The sequence below is a fragment of the Aricia agestis genome, chromosome 2 (assembly GCF_905147365.1).
Source record: "Aricia agestis chromosome 2, ilAriAges1.1, whole genome shotgun sequence".
In the NCBI taxonomy this organism is placed as follows: domain Eukaryota; kingdom Metazoa; phylum Arthropoda; class Insecta; order Lepidoptera; family Lycaenidae; genus Aricia; species Aricia agestis.
The window spans coordinates 20,049,562-20,066,263 of NC_056407.1; the positions used below are offsets into that span (position 1 = coordinate 20,049,562).

Genomic DNA, 16,702 nt, shown 5'->3' on the forward strand with positions numbered 1-16,702 from the left:
AGCAAAGGTGCATGTTAGGGGGTGCCTGTCAAAACGAGGTTTTGGAAGTTTGTATGTATTTACGGGCAACCCGGATGCAGCAAAAATGAACAAAATTTATGAAAAAGCTTTATTACCATCTGTCAAAAGTAGGTATAAAAACCTAAACGAAAAATGGATTTTACAGGAGGACAATGATCCCAAACATTGAAGCCGTGTCTGTACCGCCTGGAAGACCGAGCACGGTATTGATGTTTTAGACTGGCCATCACAGTCACCAGACGCAAACCCGTTAGAAAATGTTTGGGCGCTTATGAAGCTAAAGCTACGGATGAGCAATACAAAAACCGTTGCATAGCTAAGTCGCAATATAAAAGCGATATGGAGTACATTGTCCCGTGACTACGCTGAAAATTTAATCGAAAATATGCCTCGGAGATGTCAGTCCATAATACATAGTAGAGGGGACTGGACCGCATATTAGTGATAAAGCATTTTAAAGTAATAAATAAACAATTATATAAAATAAATTTTGTTTCATTTATTTAACTTCTAACATTAATTTTGCCGGTTACGCTCTTGTTGAACATAGTGTATAATAGAATGATAATATACTTAAATTACTAATAGATATAATAATTATAGCAGACACGGATAGTAATTAATAATTTAAAGTGTAATTTAACTCACAACAAATGCATGGATTATGATTAAGTATTATTTTTACAGATAGCTAAATAATGCGACTTGTATGCACAAAGTCTCGTACAACATCCAGTCGTATAAATGATAAAAGGATTTCAAAGTTGCAGTTTTACTAAACTGTGTTACTCACATAATATTATGTCGTATTGCTTTAAGGTAACTTTATATAATAAAATTGGCTATTGGAACAACAAACAAAATACAATTTAAGTTTATTTAAAATTTAAGTTATAGTTATGGCACGGAGCCATTATTTTCTTAAATGGAAGATCGCCAATTTCGTTGACGCTACATAATAATAACTCATTGCATTTCTTCAAGATTATTAAATATTTTTTATTGTGCAGTATAACATTATAGACATTTAGTATGTAGATCAGAAATAGTAGGAGATCCAGATCCAGTGTACGGATTAACGGAAATTTGAAGGATGAAAAGGGTAATAAAATCATTTCGGTTTTAAATTATGGATTTCAAACAGTCCAAATAGAAAAAAATGTACATTTTAATAGAGGTCCTATGAGGACCGAAAAACTTAGGTTTTATTTTCTACAAAATCTACGAATCAATTAAAACCAGTGCAGAAACTAAGGTACAACAGCTAATTTCTTCGTTGGCCTGCATTATTTCATTTTGTAATTGTTGGACTTAAAACTTGTAAGGGAACGTTTTAATTAAAGTTGTCGAGTGGCTGGAATTATTGAAGTGCGGAGGGCCCTTAAGCCCTTGTCGTTTCCGAGCGACCGCATTCAACCTTATGGTATTGAAACATTTGGGCCCTAAGGTACACAAAGACCTTCTCGAGCTAAAAGTTCTCGAATACTTATGATACTTAAACAACTTAGGTTTTACAAGTAGCGGAAACTGAAAAATATATTTTTAAGTATTTTTATATCAACTTGTTTTTTGGTACTTAAAAAACTTAAGAATATATCGAAGTGCTTTTAATATTATCAGCACTTAGCATAACTATTGTTTTATATGAGTGTAGATTAATAATAATAATTCCCACACCGGTTTCGGTGACGGTGGCCGGTTTCATTGAAACCAGGACAGTAACGCAGGAGTAATTGTATAGTGCCCAAGTATGTGTGCAGTACACAAGAGCACTCTCTATTCCTTGACTCTCATAACCCAGTAGGACGGAAGACCGACACGACTGGCGAGAGATCAGGCGCAGGACCGACTATTTACATGCCCATCCGACGCATGGACGCATCTTACTTGTCAGACAATCAGGTGATCAGCTTGCATTGTCCCAACCAAACTTGGTAATAACATGTTTCCAACGCGGGAATCGAACCCACGACCTCCGAGTCAAGAGTCGCGCTCTAAGCCACTGAGGCGTTGAGTGTATATTGTAGAGTTTAGGCGTTACAGAAGAGTGTGTAGCGTTTAGATTAAATGTTGCCGACGCAGAGCCCGAAAGCCAAAAGTTTAACTTCAAACAATAATTAGGATTTGGAATCCAAATTCCAAACGTTTCAGAAAAACTTAAGTGCAGTAGAGTATGTTAACTGTACTGTACTAACAATTTGATTTTGTTAAGTTTTATGACATTTTTATATATTCTCTTAGAAAGGACTAGATCCTTCAGGACCTACTCCTTATTCATCACTCTTATGTCCTTATAACAACCAGTGTAAATCGTTTTCTGTCATAATTTCACAAGTAAACTAGACATATTACATGATGATGACGAATCGTAAATCTAAAACAGAATATTTCAAAGTCAGTTCGTCACTTCATACTTTTTCAATTTATCTTTTCCATCTCTGGCGTAGGGGCAGGCGGAAAGTTTTCGTATTCATATGTGAAGTTTAACTTTTATCAGTTAATAGTATACTCGTTAGATCTAGTGGCCCTTAAAAGTTTTGGGAAAATCTTGAGACGGGGTCCGTATCAAATCTTAGTAAATACGAAATACGCATGTTATATTACATTACAAGTCCATTTCACGTTTTATTTCTATTTGGTTTACAAGATAGTCCAAGGAATACTAATAATAAGCTCTTACACTGGAACTAACAGTAAGTACTAAACTAATAAACACCAGCCAAGTGCGTGTCGGGCCACGCGCAATAACTCAAAAACGTATGAGGTCTTCTTAGCCGTGATAGTTTTCCGTGATTTTTTTCAAATTTCCAGAAGCAACTGTTTAGTTGGTAGAAGGGGGGGGGGGGGGGGACACTGGACTCTAACGATTTTTCCACCTTAAAACTTAATAATTTACAAACGGATTCCTAAATCAGAAAATGACCTATGAATACTCACCTATCCAACGACACCCCACACGATGGAGTTGACGCGAAAAAAAAAATCATCCCCGCTTGATGTGTATGGAAGGTACCTACCATAAAATCATATTTTTTAAGATTTCATGCACCATTTCGTCGGCATCATTAATATATGCGTTAATGCCAAATTACAGATTGTAAGTCCTATCAAATCAAATCAAATCATTTATATAGTCTCTGAGCAAAACCGCGGACAGACAGACGGATGGACAGACCGAAACTATAAGGGTTCCTTGTTGACTACGGAACCCTAAAAATTGAGACCTACACGGTCTGAATTTTTATTTAAAATACGTTGTGTATCACAAACAAAAACAAACTTTAAAAACTGCTTATTTCAGTATGGTTTTAATCTTCTATATTTCTGTGAGGTCCTTTACCTTCAATTATTTATCTGAGATCAACTCATTGTGGACGGAAAAGAGCACTCTTAACACAAAATAAACAACGTCTATTCCAAACGTTGCTTATTTTCAAATCCAGGTAAAACCCGCAATCAAAGGGAACAGATGTAGCTAATCTCATGATTTTTAATCTCAGTTAGTAAAAATCATATACTGTGAGTCATGCACCTACGTTTCCGCATTTTTCGTCAAAAGGGGTCCAAAGTTTTTCGCTCACGAATTAAGATATAGATAAACTTCAAAATCTTAGAGTGTACTGTGTTGTTAGAGTGTATTTAAGCACTAAATAGGTACTTCAAATTGCCTTTAATCTACATGTAAATTTTTTTTGAAAATCAGTCTATTTTACCTATTCCAATTCCTTTTATAATTTCAAAGCAATATCCGTTTATGCAATAAAAAGCAAGATCCAAATCCCCTATTGTAGTACATACAACGAAAACCTTATCCTGACTTTCATTTCGTTAATTTATAAAGAGCTTCAACGAAATTATTTCAATTGTGAATTTCGCATATTTCAACACGTGAGAACTTTACAATGGGATTAAATATGAAATTCGTTATGATTATAGCGGCATACAATGGGCATACATCTGCAAGGGCCTGCACTCATTCATTAGTCATGTTCTGACTCACGCCACCCTCACTTGATGTAATCAGAAGTTTCATGTTCGCCACTTTTGGTAGCGATCGCCGAGCGGTATATCGTACTTTATCGCCTAGGCTAAGTGTAACCAGTAGGCCTACCACGAAATCGTTTTGAGACTGAAACAATCGAACGAGAATGCCGCGTCCTACTCTGACAACGTCATTTCACGTTTGTTAGAGTAGGACGCAACATTCTCGTACGATTGTTTGAGTCTCAAAACAGTTTCATGCGTACCATGCTAGGCCCAGCTAGCCATAGTAGCCACGCAATGACTGCTCACTGACCGTCAGCGCCGTTAAATATTATGAGAAAAGCTCAAAAATATTTTAACTAAACACTAAACAGTCTCTTACCTAGTGAAATTAAATGAAAATGATAAGCATTGAAACGATCTGAAAATATTTTATTTAAATAGGTTAACAAAGTTAACACTTTTAGAACGTCTACGTGTGTTATCGCGGTCGCCGGTGACCGCTTCGTGCTTGAGGCATTCTCAATAGTGAGTGAACCAGTGAAACCTACGACTTGGCTACGACCTAGGACAATGATAGTGCTTAGTGTTTGGACTTAGTGATAAGTGTGTGACCTAGTGATTTGTGTGAGTTAGTGTTAGTGAATAAAGTCTTCAAAAGAGTCAGCAGGTCTTTCTCTCCGAATCCTTCGAACTCTAGCACGTAACAATATTATAGCGTAGTCTGAAACCAGGGACCGTACCACGAAAATGTTTTGAGACTCAAACAATCGAAAGAAAATGCCGCGTTCTACTCTAACAAACGTGCAAAGACGTTGTTAGAGCAGGACGCGGCATTCAATTGTTTGAGTCTCAAAACAGTTTCGTGGTACGGACCCAGATTATCCCTCGGAAACACTACTTCTGCGATGAAAAATAGTAATACTTATTTATTACTAAAACCCTTATGCCCGTTTTCACCAACGACACCTAAAATTTAGGTGACCCTTAAGGCAATATAAGGGGCACCTAACGCAAGTTTTGATTTCACTGACGTTTAAGTAACACCTAACCCATTATTATTTAGGGGATGAATTGACAAGCCCGTAACACTTAGGTGACGTATGTGGCAACAACGACGACGTTAGATGACGGTTGCCTTGACAATGAATCTGTTATCGAATGACCGTCTGATATTTTACTTGTAAAATAGCGAACTCTCATAAATATCTTCATATTTATTACAAACCTTCCTCTTTTATCACTCTATCTATTAAAGAAAACCGCAATTAAAGGGAACAAAGGGACATGTGGACAGAAAAAGCGACTTTGTTTTATACTATGTAGTGATATACGTCACCTAAGAGTTACGGGGTTGTCAATTCATCCCCTAAATTATTCAAACAAAACTGACGTTAGGTGCCCCTTATATTGGCTTTAGGGACACCTAAATTTTAGGTGTTGTTGGTGAAAACGGGCATTAAACTATTACTATGCCTTTGTTCATTTCTTACTATCCGTATCCGAATTCCGAGGTGACGACCTCATAAAATATTAGTATGAAATTGAAATGCAATATCGGCGCTGTTACAACCATAAAGTTAATATACCTAGCGGAATAGAAAAACAAAGGCCTGAGCAAGAGAGATGTCACTATCAGTAACACTGCGTTGTAATAAGAGACGTGTGATACATGGCAGCAGCACTCTTTTTTTGACGTCCAATCGGCATGTGCCGCACGTTGACAATTTAATCTCATAGAATTCATGTTCAATCATGCTTGTGTAAGTGTGTACGTACACATATTTTACACACAGATGAAAACCAATTTCGGTTTTGTTTGACAGCTCGAGATTGTTGCTCTATTCCGATAGGTATATTAACTTTATGGTTACAACAGCTTTCATTTGACATTTTCATTGAGTATTGAACTATTGAATCATCGCATAAAATCATTGGTTAGCAATTCTGATGTTTTGCAGATGTCTTCAAATGGTACACTTTATTTCAAGGTCTCATTGAGTGTTTACAGTGAGACGTCGCAACTCGCGGTTGATGCGTCAATAAAGTTTACAGCGCGATAAGTGCGCCCGTGTAAACAGCCACTTGTGCACTTTATGTGTAATTAAACGGCGGCGGCGGCGGGGGTGCGGTAGAGGGGGGGGGGGGGGGCTAGTGATGGGCGTAGTCGACAACATTAATACAATAAAGAGGTAAAGTTGTTTTTTTTATGAAATAATCTCTGAAAGTACTGGCCCGTTTGCAAAAATAACACCGATAGAAAGCTGTTGTGTTTCTGAGTCACAAAGGCTATATTTAATGTATAAATAAATAGTAGTGTATTAATAAATTAATACAATTCATACTTTCGTGACAATTGCCTTTAGATGCGGTAATTGAGCTCAAGGGAACATGAGAACGGTCGATACAAGTTACCAATAAATGTTCTAAGTAAATCATTAATATATTTATGTTTTAGCCAATAGAATATCCAACTTGAGAGTTGAGATTCGAGCTCAAAGATCTGACAATCCTCCACTTTTGTATGCTTCGTAATTACATAAATTAATTATTTACAAATTTTGTCCTTGATCAGAAACGCGTGGTACGTGTGCCTAAATGTTTTATTTAAATAAAGTTAAATGTTTGTACATAAACAATAACAATATTATTGCTGTTAGTATTTGGTAATTAATAATTATAGCTCCCACACCGGTTTCGGTGACGGTGGCCCGTTTCATTGAAACCAGGCCAGCTACGCAGAAGTAATTTTAAAGTGCCTAAGTGTGTGCGCAGTACACAAGAGCACTCTCTATTCGTTTACTCTCATAACCCAGTGGGACGGAAGATCCACACGACCGGCGAGAGATCAGGCGCAGGACCGACTTATTATATGGCCATCCGACGCATGATCCATGCGTCGGATGGCCATATAATAAGTCGGTCTATAATAAGTCATCTTACTTGTCAGACAATCAGGTGATCAGCCTGCATTGTCCTAACCAAACTTGGAGATAACATGTTTCCAACGCGGGAATCGAACCCACGACCTCCGAGTCAAGAGCCGCGCTCTATACCAATAGACCACGGAGGCGTTGTAATAATTGGTGTTGTTGTAATAATTATATAACAATAAAGACGTTACGTACATAAGGAAGTCAGAGGATATCTGAGGATAATTACGGGTAATTTGCATCAATGATGAAGCCCTAAAATAGTACAGCACTAGGTCGAGCAGTGCTGTCAAACGTCACAGCTCACGACGCTTTGTCGATGTAAATTTCGGCTTTGTTCCTCACTAACTTAGCTAAATGCCGTCTGTAGACTTGCAACAGGGTTGACACCGGGTTATTGGTTGGTTAATGGTTTAATAAAACAATTTCAAATAGTACAGTATATTAATGAAATAAATTATGAAATGAATTTCTGTATTGTCTTTGTTTTATGAAAAAATTGATGGAGAGATATTAGTATGAAAAACAAATCTGTAGGGATAATCGAGAGTCGTAAGGTTACCGAAATGAATTTCAGCATACTTAAGTTGCCATATTTGATGTAGATTTTCATAAGGATAAGATAAGTATATAATATGTAAGCATTATCAAAATTAAGCGATAAACTGAAATAAGTCTACTAAGTTCGTGATATTCAACCTGTATCAGGCTACAATTATTACGAGTATTATAGTGTATCTCCTACTGGAAGGTAGTGTTGATATCGGCAAACTGGCTCATCCTTGTCTTTGGAATTATATCTATTACTAGCTCTTGCCCGCTTCGCTCGCGTTAAGAAGTGTTATTATTAATTAGGTATCAAAGTCGCAGCCCGATCGGTTTAAAATTGACAAAGTTGAAACTTTGTCAATTTTAAACTTTGTCAATTTTCATACAAAACTTGGCAACCCTTCTGTACAATAATTTAGAGCTTTTCAAAGCGTATTGCATACTTAATTATTTTTTTAATTGCGCCAACGGTCGACAGAATATAGTGTTACATACGGCCACTCCGTGTGCAAGCTTTAGTGTGCAAGCTTTAATTAAAGTGTGTCTGAGAGCTTACATGTAAACTAACTCATTAAACATTAAAAATAAACACTTTATCGATGTTATCAATAAAAATTGTACATCTCTAGTGGAAGCTGGATTATGTCAGAGTGGTATCATTCGATTCCATTTAATCTTTGTTGCATATAGGTAGTTTATGTACAGATTAACATAGTTCAGATGAAAACCACTCAGTGAATAATGTGATCATACAAAGCGAATAACCTTTATCATACAAAGGTCTGGCAACTCTTTAACTAGCTATTAGTGGACTATATTTCTAACAGTATATTATAATGTTTCATCAAAATTTAAAGTTGTATATTGCTCAAGAATGTTTGGCTTCTTCTACGGTACTTTCTGTCTCTATTGGTTAGAGCAGGGGTTCCCAATCTTTTTCAGCCTGCGGTGTGCAACTGACACGTAAAATATTTTATCACGACGCCCTACTCTACCTAGCTATAATAAAAAGATACATAAATAAATACATTTAATGATTATAGTTAGGTTAAGCATGTAAATAGTAAGTAATAAACAAATATTTAATGATCTACCTACTTTACATAATTAATATTATAATTTAATTTTATAATATTTGTGGTTTCGGATAATGATGGTGGATGACTCACGGCGCGGCGCCCCTCTTGCCTTTCCACGGCGCACCAGGGCGCCGCGGCGCACAGTTTGGGAACCCCTGGGTTAGAGATTATTTCTGATGTGTAATCTATTTCAAATGGTTATTTTACTAAACTAACTTACAGCATGTAGGCGCCATAGACGTTGCATATTATACCGCAGCTGTTTCAAAATAGAATTAGCGATTGTTGAATTATGTTCGAATAACTTCTAAAATCCATTAAATTAATAATTGATAGTCTGTTTTTTGATAACAAAACATATGGCGGCTCATCGCACCCTCCCGACAACACACCTGGACATGGTCAAGGTAAAAACCATTACATTAATTTAATATAAATAAAATTTGATGCATTCATTATTAGCTTAGCATTAGCATAACTTTTATTAAACCAGGAAATGAGTAGACGGATTACTTGATATAAGGGATTGGCGCCTATGGAGTATGGACACTCGCAACACTAGAAGAAATAAATATTATATTGATGCGGCTTAGCTAGCCCATTCATTCCGAAGCAAGGCTCTTAGGCTGATTTTCCTGTCACGCTGACCGCTCGCTGACCGTCGGCGCCGATATCAGCGCAGACCGCTACCGCGTTATTCAAAAATGCTTCCTACAATTTCATACAGCTCGGGCCACAGAGATAAATCAAGATAGAACGGCGACGCGCGTGTGTTGCTAAGGAATCGATCGTGTCAATTTTTGCTTTGCATTAATTAGTTACAACAAATAACTTACCCGTGGAAAGAAATTCCTCCTTTTGACCGATTCACTTTCGTACTTCTGTTTTTACAATTAGATACTGCACAATGAGGCATTTTTGCACAACCGCTCCGGTGTAATCAAGTCGAGACGTGCGCGCTGACTAAATAAACGTTCAACAAATCATGCTCACTCTTGCAAGATTGAAACACGCGTACTCCACCCGCTTAGCCGTTCTATCTTGATTTATTTCTGTGGTTCGGGCCATCAGCGCCGAGTGCCGACGGACGGACGGACGACGGTGCGCGCGTTGTCAGCGTGACAGGAAAATCAGCCTTAAATATGTGATTTATTCTCTCTATCTATTGTCCGCACATTAATTTATGAATTTTCATTACCTGAAAAAGCAAGAATGCCAAAAACTTAAATCCATGGGATCGCACGATATCTGATTATTTTTCAGAAACAAATGTCTGCTGCCAGTCGATATTAATAAGTTAGAGATTTAATCGGATGTGCCAGACGCGGAATGAAGTCGAATACATCACTCCCGGGAAAAGAGAGTGAGCGATAAATTTTCATAAAAAATATATAAGAATGTTACAAATTCGGCAGTTATGAACGGTGGCAATGAAAATCGAGTGCCGACATATATCTCGGGGAGGGACGAGCTTCGACGTGCCATATTGCTGTATTATTATAGTATACTAGACGTTCCGCGCGGCTTCGCCCGCGTAAATTAGGTATTTCACAAACAAATTTGTCCACAAAAATAGCCTATGATCCTTCACGTGGTACTCCTTATCTGTGCCAAATAACAGAAAAATTGCTCCAGTAGTTCGGGAGATAAGCCCTTTAAAATAATTTTCGCCGTTTTTTCCACATTTTCCTCTATTGCTTCGCTACTATTAGTCATAGCGTGATAAAATATATATAGCGTTCCTCAATAAATAGGCCATTTCAAATAAGCCTTTTCAAATAATTTCTCCCATTTTTTCCACATTTCCCTCTATTTCTTCGCTTCTATTAGTTTTAGCGTGATAAAATATAGCCTTGCTCGATAAATGGGCTATCTAACACTGAAAATTTTTTTCAAATACCAGTAGCCGCTGAGATTAGCGCGTTCAAACCAACAAACAAACTCTTCCGCTTTATAATATTAGTAAAGATGGGACAGGGAAGGCGAACCAATATGGCCGGCGTGCCACCAGTGGCACCGGGCACGCGACATAAAGTTTAGAGCACGCCACTGGCCCCAAAACTAATATTATATTGAGTGTGGCAAAGAGCGCCTACACTCACTGTATCGAAATTATTTTAACCAACAATTTAGGTAAATCTACTTTGATCTACCTTTGCGTAGTGAGTACTAAATTAGGCAAATCGCAAAATAATATTGAATGACACGTTTATGACTTAACTGAATATTTCTTTACATTAATAGGAAAAGGTTCGCCATCCCTCATATAGGGCTTTGTTTCAAAGGTCGTGAGTATGTCGAAGAGGGTCTTTATTAGTATACTGTGAATTTGAAAGTCTTTGGTAGACTTTTGTACACCAAAGACTTTGGTAGACTTTTGTCTACGAAACTAAAGGTCTTTTCCGAAATTAAGAAAAGCTGCGAGATCAATTTTGCTAAGAACTAAAACTGTATGGTTTTTTCTGTCTGGAAAATTTGTCAGAGAAATGCAAAATTGATGAGTGGAAACAAACCTTGGAGTACATTAATTGCTTTCTTAACTTAACTGATCAATTGTTACTAAAACCGTAATTTAAAAGGGAAAGGGTTCAGTTAAGTGAGTAAACAATGTTTTTTTATTATTTGCAGTGCTTTACTTTTCTTATCTCAAGATTCTGGAGGTTTATTTACCTTAGAAATATTTTTAATTCTTATAGAATAAATTAGATCGCCACCTATAAAATCATACTTTACAAACTTATTTTATTATAATTACTTAAGAAATTTTTCATCTTTTATTAAAATTTTAAAAAGAGCTAGTATTCAAACATTCTAAAATTGTTACTACACTAATTATTAAGCCTATTAGATATTGAAACAATAAGGAATAACAGACAAAAATACACACTTACAATTAATATGTACTATCAGAGAAGTTGAATCCTAGGCAGATGTACTACTACTAGTACGTACTACGTAGTTTGGTCGCGTTACGTCAAACCCAGCCGACAGATCACAATTAACATTGAATTGACATGATGCGACCAAATGACGTTGGTCTTTCAACTGCCTAGGAATCAATTTCCTCGATGGTACTATCAGAATTCCTAGGCAGATGTCGGGTATAAGTAATTTGTTCGCGTCAAGTCAAACCCATCCGACCGATTACAGCTAAGCTCCCACACAAAACTGCGAATTAGCATGACATAGGTTAGTATTTGAACTAGTCTATTACAAACATGAGGCAAGCATTGAAGATATTTCGTTTGAATTGTCGAAATACTGTGAAGATGTGGACAGAGTACTTAAACATAGCCGTTTAAAAATGTTAAACATTTCGTTCCAGTAGGTTCTAAAATCAGAACCGGGTTATTAAAAATTTTGTTTAAATACATGACTTGATTACTAATTTACATGTCTCTATGTAAATAAAATAAATATAAACTTCATATCCCGCTGTTCGTGACGGTACATAAAATCCAATAAGTATGTTGAATAGAGGTTAAATCGAAGCGGTCGTTGTAAAGATAAGAAACTTTTTATTGGCAAAGTTGGAGACGAGAGACTGTTCTACTATCTGCTAAAAATTGTCTCCGAAATGAATTACCACCTATTACTCGTTTTACAAGAATAATGATTATTTTATTATCCACGTTATAAAAGTAAAATAAAGTTATTCTACAAAATATGAAAATGTAGTGGGCGTAAAGAAAACTTTTAATGACAATTTACAAGCCAGCTCATTAGGTTGAAATCGGCACACGATAATTTTTACTTAACAAACTTTCAAATCATACTCTCAAAATTTACTCTCATGAAACGACCGTAAATACATAAATGTATGAAACAGTGACATAATCTAACGTAAAATACGGTTAATGCCGTACTTCGGTAACAAAAATTCTCGTCCTTTCTCCTATATTCCGACGTTATGAATATTTTATTTCTGGATATGCGTTCGACGATATTCTTATTTCGAGATTACCCCTGCTACCCTTTCGAACATTTTACGCAAAAGACATAAGCCGAGCATCCGCGCACAGATAAAGTTAGCGCGTTTGAATGGCAACGGCTGACATTATCGTAAAAGTAGGAAGTTGCCCGGAATGGCGCACGAACATAAGGGGCCCATACAATTGCTAAAGTTTGTAACGCGCGTCCTAGTTGTACTGATAAATGTCGCTACACGTCAAATTACCCAACGCCCATCGGAACACTGAACGCCACTGACCTGTTAAGAGCTACTAGAATTTAACTATACCGCCGTCGAATTATACATAATATTATACCAACCATGATTGAAAATGAATGTTTTTCTTTTAGTATACGTGGGAGAGCCATGCTTCGGCATGAATGGGCCGGCTCGACCGGAGAAATACCACGTTCTCACAGAAAACCGGCGTGAAACAGCGCTTGCGCTGTGTTTCGCCGAGTGAGTGAGTTTACCGGAGGCCCAATCCCCTACCCTATTCCCTTTCCTACCCTCCCCTATTGCCTTCCCTTCCCATCCCTACCCTCCCTTATTACCCTATTCCCTCTTCAAAGGCCGGCAACGCACCTGCAGCTCTTCTGATGCTGCGAGTGTCCATGGGCGACGGAAGTTGCTTTCCATCAGGTGACCCGTTTGCTCGTTTGCCCCCTTATTTCATAAAAAAAAAAAAGTTTCGTATTGTCTGCTCGAGGGTCTTTTTCCGTTTGATAGAAAATTAGAAGTACAGTTTGTACAGGGTCAATTCAGACCGCAACGCGACGCGTATAATGTATATTATGCTTTTCTAAATTTGTACTGAATTGACAGATTTCAATTGCGTGAGACGTCGTCAAATCTGTCAAATCCATACTTTAGAAATGCATTAAGGGTTGATTCAGACCGCAACGCGACGCGTAGATGCATTTCTAAATTTGTATGGATTTGACAGATTCGCAAGACGTCTGACGCAATTGAAATCTATCAAATCCATACAAATTTATACCGCGCCGCGCCTCGCTTCGCCTCGTCGCGTTGCGGTCTGCGGGGCTAAAATGGTCGCTTTAAAAATCATGATATGAATCATAATATGATTCATTTTTCTGAAATCGCTAAATGCAACTCTTATTGCAATTCATTTCTGTATTTTTGTACTGATTTGACATTTGTCAGTTTGACAGTTTTGAGAATTCATTTGCTGAATGAGAGGAATTGCTAAATGTGACCATTTTAGCCCCGCTGAATTGACTCTCACGCGTCGCGTTGCAGGCTGCGGTCTGAATTGACCCAGTACGTATTGATACAGTACGTAGTCGGTAGTAGTCGGTAGTACAAGTCTCTGCCGTGTTAAGCTATGTCGCCTCTAGGCTGTCGTAAAAAGCCATTACCTCGAAGCGAATTAAACTTTTTTTAAATACAGCAAAGGGCTGTTTCACTACTTGCTGATAAGTGCCTAATAGGCTTTCCACAACTTATCTGACAGATAGAGTATGGAGTGTCTGTCAGATAAGTAGTGGATATAGCCTATCCGGCACACTCGTATTAGGAAGTGGTGAAACAGGCCCTAAGTGTTGATTCCTGTGCTTGATCAACACTGCAATGCACACAAGAGAATATATAGTTGATATTATGTCGGGATCAAAATATGTTTACTGCATTTCGCTGGAGTCCAGTGTGCTAGCGCCCACTACTGTACAGTGTACTTAGTGTAATGCAAGCAACTGTCGATACATAATTTGATATCTTGAGGCCTTAATTGGATTGGATTACTCCAATTGTACTGCTAAATGTTACCTGTAACATGAATTGTGCATCATAACATCCTCGATAATTTTGCTTAGAGTTTCTCTAACAACGATTTCGAAGTCCTGGCAAAATGATTCAGCTAGGTAGTGGGAAAACGGCGAGCTGCATTTTCTATACAATACTAGCTGTCCCGGAAAACGTTGTTTTGCCATATGATGTATTTCGCCCGTATTATTTTATTGAAGTGACTAAATAAGTATGGCACCATGGCAACGTCCATCGCTATCCGTCGCACCAACAATAGTCGCCGTCAGTCTCGAGTTGTAATAATTTACTATTAGTTATTTAACAAATGCACTAATCAATATAAAAAGTAGCCAGTAGCCGATTCTCAGACCTACTAATAGGTAAAAATCAGTAAAGCCGTATCGGAGGAGTACGGTAACTAACATTGTGACACCAGAATTTTTATATAATTATAAGATAATGACTTATTGCGCACTTTTTTTTATAAAACAAGGGGGCAAACGAGCAAACGGGTCACCTGATGGAAATGCAACTACCTTCGCCTATGGACACTCACAACACCAGAAGAGCTGCAGGTGCGTTGCCGGCCCTTTAAGAGGAAATAGGATCATAGGGTAGGGCAGGCTAGGGAAGGGGAATAGGGTAGGGGAGGTTAGGGAAAGGAATAGGGTAATAGGTTAGGGAGGCTGTGGAAGGGAATAGGGTAGGGGAGGGAAGGGTAGGAGATTGGGCCTCCGGTAAACTCACTCACTGGAAAGCGCTGTGCTTTCACGCCGGTTTTCTGTGAGCCCGTGGTATTTGTGCCAAAGCATGGCTCTCCCACGAATATAGATCTCCCACTTGGTTATAGACAGTGTACGGAAAATGCCCAATCTACTGCCTACGGCAAAATCCTAAAAGTAAACCCATTCGTATATATAAATGAGTGAGCACACTGAGACGGGCCGTGCCGGGGCTCGGCGTGCCGGGGCTCATCGCAAAAATTCGCCTCCATACAATTTGTATGGAAGCGGATGCGCGTATCGCACACTGTGTCGGGGCGCAGCGGATTTCCGCTTCCGTACAAATTGTATGGAGGCGGATTTTTGTGATGAGCCCCGGCACCGCCCGTCTCAGTGTGCTCACTCCTTGAATGTGCAAACATAATATTTATTTACCAACTGAATCAAAGCGTAGGTATACAACGGTTTGAAAGCCTTATGTAAATGTTTTACTCGATTCATATTATTGTTCGGTGTTCTTGGAATATTTAGTTATGTTACGCCGTACGCGACGGCTGAAGCCCTACAACAAAGGTTCCACATGTAACAGTTTAAGGGCATTTACATGTGAGCTTTTAATAAGTACAACAAAGTAAGCTTTATTGTTTTGTAGCAAAAGCTTTGTTACTAAGCGTATTTCTAGGCTGAATATGCCTGTGGCTTAGGCTGGTTCTCAGGCCAGTTCGTCTTTAGTGGAGAACCCTAACCTTTAGGTAGGAATTTAGAGGAATTATGTCCTCACCCAAAACTAAGAGGTGAGGACAATAAATATGAATGGATGTGGACGTATGTATACATACGTCCAAATCCATTCATATTTATTCAATGGTTTAACCGTAAAGTGCGTGACATGAGAGATAAACATATTTTCACATTTCTACATTTCTTTCTAGTGGTACAACGTAAACCACAAACGCTGCTAATGCTCTTGCGGATGCATTGTCTTATATGACTGTCACATCTCTTCAAAAACGAAGATTACTAAAACCCTCAAATCACAAAGGCCAACATGTCAGTTGCGTGTACAAATATGATGTGGTGTTAGGACGGTGTTGGGGCCAACTATTCACTGGCGGACATTACTTTTCAACGTCTTTACTAAAGACTCTTTAGTATCAAGCAGCTGAGTTCGTCTTTGAGAACGCGATACAGTGCAAGTCTGCGTTAACGATCGGATAATCTTGCCGGCGCCGGCGACGAGGGACTTCCGATCAGGTTACAGGATCAAATGTTAAATTAAACGCTTACGTAGTTTTTAACAAATTACAGAGTTCATCGCCCTTCAAGGAGACTTTCCGTTCTTGCGGCAAGCGACCGCGACCGACAAAAATTCAAATATAAAATGCCACTTATGACAAAGGCTATAGTTTTCATTTGCTACCGATACTGGGGAAGTAGCCAAAGTCCCTTTCGTTAAAAGCGATAACGAAATTCGGTATCAAAATGTATGGGATTTGATATTAGTCTTCGAAAGCGAAATGTCATTTAGCGATGACTTAAATTTCAAACCGTATACATTTTGATAACGAATTTCGTCATCGTTTTTAACGAAAGATACTTTGTCTAAAGGGGCTGGTCTAGTGACCCATGCCACCGCATGCTTTGTAGTGGCGTAGAGCAAAATGAAACCTGAAAACAAAATAGCCTATGTCATAA

At 38.1% G+C, this 16,702-nt stretch overlaps 1 protein-coding gene and 1 long non-coding RNA gene across 2 annotated transcripts in view; both read right to left on the reverse strand.

Annotated features, from left to right (window-relative positions):
• LOC121739744 overlaps nt 1–16,702 on the reverse strand; it is a 132,051-nt gene that overhangs the window by 19,288 nt on the left and 96,061 nt on the right. The window lies entirely within an intron of this gene.
• Nucleotides 4,119–11,856, reverse strand: LOC121739745. Its single transcript, XR_006037488.1, has 3 exons — nt 11,844–11,856; nt 7,887–7,890; nt 4,119–4,184 (listed from the first exon to the last, which is right to left on the reverse strand). It is a non-coding gene; the product is annotated as an uncharacterized LOC121739745 (long non-coding RNA).